This window comes from Chiloscyllium plagiosum, chromosome 29, assembly GCF_004010195.1.
Source record: "Chiloscyllium plagiosum isolate BGI_BamShark_2017 chromosome 29, ASM401019v2, whole genome shotgun sequence".
NCBI lineage: Eukaryota > Metazoa > Chordata > Chondrichthyes > Orectolobiformes > Hemiscylliidae > Chiloscyllium > Chiloscyllium plagiosum.
The window spans coordinates 25,331,040-25,337,367 of record NC_057738.1 but is presented as its reverse complement, the minus strand read 5'-3'; positions in this window follow the sequence as shown (position 1 = coordinate 25,337,367).

Sequence of the window (6,328 nt, the reverse complement as noted above, 5' to 3'; positions counted from 1 at the left end):
ATTCCTCATGGTATTACTCATGGTGGGTGAGATTTGAAACGTAGAAACATAGAAAACAGGAGCAGGAAGAGATCATTTGACCCTGCAAGCCCACTCTGCCATTAACTTTCTTTGATTCCATCAGCCCTAAGAGCTATACCTAACTCTTTCTTAAAACCAATCAGTGAAAGTAAGCATGCAGATAAAGATAGCAGTAAAAGCCATTCACTCCTAAAATATCCTCATGATTTTATAAACCTCTATAAGGTCACCCCTCAGCCTCCCATACTCCAGGTAAAATAGACCCAGCCTATTCAGCGTCTCCCCATAACTCAAACTCTCCAACTCTGGCAAAGTCCTTGTAAATCTTTTCTGAATCCTTTCAAGTTTCACAATATCCTTCCTATAGCAGGGAGACCAGGATTGCATGCAGTATTCCAAAAATGGCCTAACCAATGTCCTGTACAGCTGCAACACGATCTCTCAACTCCTATACTCAATTCTCTGACCAATAAAGGCATGCATACCAAATGTCTCCTTCACTATTTATCGGGGCGGCACGGTGGCTCAGTGGTTAGCACTGCTGCCTCACAGCACCAGATACCCAATTCCAGCCTCGGGCAACTATATGTGTGGAGTTTGCACGTTCTCCCTGAGTCTGCGTGGGTTTCCTCCAGGTGCTCCTGTTTCCTCCCAAAATCCAAAGATTTGCAGGTTAGGTGAATTGGCAATGCTGAATTGCCAATAGTGTTCTGGAATGTGTAGGTTAGGTGCATTAGTCAGGGGTAAACGTAGGGGAATGTGTCTGGGTGGGTTTCTCGACGGAGGTTGGTGTGGACTTGTTGGGCCAAATGGCCTTTTTCCACTCTGTAGGGATTCTATGATTTTATGATTCTACCTGCAACTCCACATTCAAAGACCAAACCTGCACTCTAAGGTCCCTTTGTGCAGCAACACTCCCCAGTACCCCATCATTAAGTGTATAAGTCCTGTCATGACTTGCCTTTCCAAAATGTTGCACCTCTCATTTATCTAAATTTAAATCCATCTGCCATTCCTCGGTCAATTAGCCATTCTGATCAAGATTCCATTGTACTCTGAAGAAATCTTTTTCACTGTCCACTGCCCCTCTAACTGTGGGATCATCTGCAAACTTACTAACCATAATTCCTAAGTTCACATCCAAATAATTTATATAAATGACAAAAAGCAGTGGACCCAACACCAATCCTTGTGGTACATCACTGATCACAGGCCTCCAGTCTGAAAAGCAACCCTCTGTCTTCTACCTTTGAATCAGTTCTGTATCAAAAACTAGTTCTCCCTGTATTCCATGAGGACCCTTGCCAAACAGCTTACTGGAGTCCATATAGATCATGTCCACTGTTCTGCCCTCATCAATCCTCTTTGTTCCTTCTTCACAAAATTAAATCAAGCTAGTGCGGCATGATTTCCCACGCACAAAACCATGCTGACTATCCTTAATCAGTCATTGCCTTTCCAAATACAAGGAAATCCTTTCATTTAGAATTCCCTCCAACAATTTGCCCACTACCGATGTCAGACTCACCAGTCTATAGTTCCCTGGCTTTTTCTGACCATCTTTCTTAAGTAATGGCACCACGTTAGCCAACCTCCACTATTCTGGCACATTGTCTGTGGCTATCACTGATACAAATATCTCAGCAAGGGGCCCAGCAATCACTTCTTTAGCATCTCACAGAGTTCTAGCATACACCTGATCAGACATTGGGGATTTATTCACCTTTATGCGTTTTATACCATCCAGCACCTCCTCCTCTGTAATATGGACTTTTCTCAAGATATCGCTATTTATGTCCCCACATTCTATATCTTCCATAGCCTTCTCCATAGTAAACACTGATGCAAAATAGTCCTTTAGTATCTTCCCCATCTCCTGCGGTTCCACACAAAGGTAGCCTGGCTGATCTTTAAAAGATCCTATTCTGTCCCTAATTACCCTTTTGTCCTTAATGTATTTATAAAATCCTTTTGAATTCTCCTTAATCTTATTTGCCAAAGCTATTTCATGTCTCCTTTTTGCCCACATAATGTCACTCTTAAGTATACTCCTACTGCTTTTATACTCTTCATGCGATTCATTCAATCTCTGCTATCTATATTTGATATATGCTTCCTTCTATTTCTAAACCAAACCCTCACTTTCTCTAGTCATCCAGCATTCCCCACACCTACCAGCCTTGCCCTTCACCCTAACAGGAATGTATTGTATCTGGACTCTATCTCACTTTTGACTGAATTTTCCAGCCATCCCTTCACTTGCAAACATCTGCCCCCAATCAACTTTTCAAAGTTCTTGCCTAATTACCATCAAAATTGGACTTCTCCAATTTAGAACATTAACTTTTAGATCCGGTCTATCCTTTTCCATCACTCTTTGAAAACTAATAGAATTCTGGTCACTGGCCCCAAAGTACTCCCCTACTGACACCTCTGTCACTTGCCCTGCCTTATTTCCCAAGAGTAAGTCAAGTTTTGCACCTTCTCTAGTGGGTACATCCACATACTGAATCAGAAAATTTCCTTGAACACATTTAACATATTGGTCTCCATCCAAGCCCTTAAAACAGGTAGACAACCCTTTATCTGAAATCCCAAAATCCGAAGAGCTCCAAAGTCCTAAGGTTTTTCATGAAGTTTTATTTCTCATTAACAAGATTGTTTGGCATGCAAATAGTTAACCCAACTCCACACCCACTCGATGCGTGTCACTCAGATGTGATGTGGATGGGAGTGGCCCAGCACTGGCCAGTCACAATTCTGTTTCAGGGCCTATTTTACTCATAGTGAGTCTGCTGTTAGGTAAGATTTTTTAAAAATTTCACCATCAAGCTGTCACTTATTCTGAAATTTGAAAAATTCTGAATTCCGAAAACCAGCTGGTCCCGAGCATTTCGAATAAAGGATTGTGCACCTGTACTATGGCAATCCCAGTCTATGTTTGGAAAGTTAAAATCCCCTACCATTATCACCCTATTATTCTTATGGATAACTGAGATCTCCTTACAAATTTGTTTCTCAATTTCCTACCTACTATGGAAGGGGTAAATCTATAATACAATCCCAATAAGGTAATTATCCCTTTCTTATTTCTCAGTTCCACCCAAATAACTTGCCTGGACATATTCCCAAGAACATCATCCCCAGTTACAACCGTAATGTTATCCCTAATCAAAAACAACATTCCCTTCCTCTCTTGCCCCTATTTATACTTCTTTTACAATACTAGGCAAACTCTCCTGCTTAATTTAAAACTGGTAACACAGAAAAGATTTATCCCGTGCAGTAATCTGTAAACATTTGAGTAGCCAAGGACTAAGTAAAGTAAAAATTAACAACTTTATTTCTTAAAGTATAACAGAGAATAATTAACAAACCGCTATTTACAATTTCTTTCTCTAAGCTCTTACCATCCCTTCTATAATACTAGTCTGATAAAACTCCCAATTAAGGTTTACAAAACATTTCTTTTCTCAAAACCAGGCAGGTGTATGTTCTTGTATTTGGATCTTCCTGTGTTGTTTTTGTGTACAGAAGGATGAGAGTATGGAGGGCATGGACAGGATTTCATGGTCACAGGAGTATACTGGCAGACAGCAAGCTGGTTTGTAGTGTGTCTACTTCAACACCAGAAGTATCCCAAATAAGTTAGGTGAGCTTGCAGTATGGTTAGGAAACTGGGACTTTGATGTGGCGGCCATTTCGGAGACATGGATAGAGCAGGATCAGGAATGGATGTTGCAGGTTCCATGGTTTAGATCTTTCATTAAGAACAGGGAAGGCAGTAAAAGAGGGGGAGGTGTGGCCTTGTTAGTCAAGGATCGTATAACTGTGGCTGAAAGAACATTTGATGAGGACTCGTCTACTGAGGTAGTGTGAGCTGAGGTTAGAAACAGGAGAGGAGAGGTCACACTGCAGGGAGCTTTGTATAGGCCTGCGCTGAGTTCCAGGGATGTGGAGGGGAGGAGAGGATCGGCAAAACGATTCTGGGTTGGAGTGAAAGGAACAGGGTGGTCATTATGAGGGAATTACCTTCCCCAACATTGACTGGAAATGCTATAACTCTAGTACGTCGGATGGATCAGTTTTTGTCCAAAGTGTGCAGGAGGGTTTACTGACACAGTATGTCAAAGGGCCAACAAGACGGGAGGTTACACTGGATCTGGTGCTTGGATTAGATTAGATTCCATACAGTGTGGAAACAGGTCCTTCAGCTCAACAAGTCCATACCAACCCTCTGAAGAGCAACCCACCCAGACCCATTCCCCTACAATTACCCCTGACTAATCCACCTAACACTACGGGCAATTTAGCATGGCCAATTCACCTAATTTGCACATCTTTGGACTGTGGGAGGAAACAAGAGCACCCGGAGGAAACCCACGCAGACACTGGAGAATGTGCAAACTCCACACAGACAGTTGCCCGAGAGGGGAATCGAACCTGGGTCCCTGGTGCTGTGAGGAAGCAGTGCTAACCACTGAGCCATCATGCCGCTCCTTAGTAATGAACCAGACCAGGTGTTTGATTTAGTGGTAGGTGGGCACTTTGGAGAGAGTGATCATAATTCAGTTACGTTCAGTTTAGCGATGGAAAGGGATAGGTACATGCCACAGAGCAAGAGTTATGGATAGGGGAAAGGCAATTATAATGCGATTAGGCAAGACTTAGAATGCATAGAATAGGATAGCAAAATGCAGGGGACGGGGACAATCGAAGTGCGGAGCTGGTTTAAGGGACAGATATTGTGTGTCCTTGATAGGTATGCCCCTGTCAGACAGGGAGGAAGTGATAAGGTTAGGGAACTATTCTTCACTAAATAAATTGCATCTCTTGTTAAGCCGAAGAAGGAAGCTTATGTGACGTTGAGATGAGATGGTTCAGATGAGGTGGTGGAGAGCTATAGATTAGCTAGGAAGGATTTAAAGAGAGAGTTAAGAAGAGCAAGGAGAGAACATGAGCAGTCTTTAGCAGGTAGAATAAAGGGGAACCCTAAAGCTTTCTATAGGTACGTGAGGAATAAAAAGATGACTAGGGTAGGAAAAGGGCCAGTCGAAGGCAGAAGTGGGAAGTTGTGTGTGCTAAACGAATATTTCTTATCTGTTTTCACTCAGGAAATGGATAATATTGTAGAAGAAAAGAATGATGTAAGTGATATTAGACTAGAAAGGATTGAGGTGAGTAAGGAAGAGGTGTTATCAATTCTAGAAGGAGTGAAAGTAGACAAGTCCCCTGGGCCGGATGGGATTTATCTAAGAATTCTCTGGGAAGCTAGGGAGGAGATGTTGAAGCCTTTGGCCTTGACCTTTGATTCATCATTGCCTATAGATTTAGTACCAGAGGACTGGGGAGGATTACAAATGTTGTGCCCTTGTGCAAGAAGAGCAGTAGAGTAGACCCAGGTAATTATAAACCATGACATCTATTGTAGGAAATGTTTTGGAAAGGATTATAAGAGATAGAATTTATAATCATCTAGCAAGCAACAGTTTGATTGCAGATAGTCAACATGGATTTGTCAAGGGCAGGTCATGTCTCACAAATCTTATTCAGTTTTTTGAGAAGGTGACCAAGCATATGGATGAGGGTAGGGCAGTTTACATGGTGTACATGGACTTCCGTAAAGCCTTTGATAAGGTTCCACATAGTAGGCTGTTGGAGAAAATGCAGAGGCATGGAATTGAGGGTGATTTAGCAGTTTGGATTAGGAACTGGTTTTCTGAAAGAAGGCAGCAAGTGGTGGATGATGGAAAATATTCAGCCTTGAGTCCAATTACTAGTGGTGTGCCACAAGGATCTGTTTTGGGATCACTGTCATTTTTATAAATGACTTGGGTGCAGGCATAGGTGGATGGGTTAGTTAGTTTGCAGATAATACTAAAGTTGGTGGAACGGTGAACAGTGTCGAAGAATCTTGCAGATTGCAGGGGGACTTGGAAAAACTGCAGAATTGGGCTGAGAGATGGCAAATGGAGTTCAATGCAGATAAATGTGAGGTGATGCACTTTGGTAAGAATAAAAGGAAGGCAGAATACTGGGTCAATGGAAAGATTCTTGGTATTGTGGATGTACAGAGGGATCTTGGTGTCCATGTACATAGATCCCTGAAAGTTGCCACCCAGGTTGATAGTGCTGTTAAGATGGCATACGGTGTGTTAGGTTTTATTGGTAGAGGGATTAGGTTCTGGAGCCATAATGTCATGCTGCAACTATACAAAACACTAGTGCAGCTGCACCTGGAATATTGTGTATACTTCTGGTCACCCCATTACAAGAAGGATGTGGAAGCATTGGAAAAGGTGCAGAG